We start from the raw sequence: 573 nt of genomic DNA, 5'->3' as shown, positions 1-573 counted from the left end.
AGAGTGGAAGTATACGAATGCAATGGGCAAAAGAGAATGGAAGAGGGAAAAAAAAACTCTTTTTTTTTTTACCGGCGCGGACGCGCAAAGTGCGCGCACGCACGGGTGGCAGGCACAGAATAGGCACAAGAGTGGCACAACTCTATGGTTTTTATACCAGGACCGCGTGCATTGTGCAATTGGCTTATGGACGCGTACGCGCCAGATGTGCGCACGCGCGAGTTGGTTTGTGCCTCGCGCACAAAGTAGGTGCAAGTTAGGCACAACTCTCTGGAATTTGGCTTGGAGGTGAAATCTTTGCATCCACGCGTACGCGTACATGGCGCGTCCGCGTGGATGATCGAAAATGCTTGAGGCGCGCGTACACGCGCAGTGCGCGTACGCGTGGATGGTGCTCTGTTTTTCAAAAATTTTTCATGTTCTTGCACCAATCCAAGCATTCCAAACCTCCAAACAGCTATCCAAACACCATAAAAGCCTTATTCAACATGTTAAACTACTGAATAAACTCAACAACTAAGCTACAAACTTAAGACACAAATCTAATGAAACAAACCAACAACCAAAATATTA

This window comes from Arachis ipaensis, chromosome B02 (genome assembly GCF_000816755.2).
Source record: "Arachis ipaensis cultivar K30076 chromosome B02, Araip1.1, whole genome shotgun sequence".
Classification (NCBI taxonomy): Eukaryota; Viridiplantae; Streptophyta; class Magnoliopsida; order Fabales; family Fabaceae; genus Arachis; species Arachis ipaensis.
Note: the sequence above shows the minus strand (reverse complement) of the source record.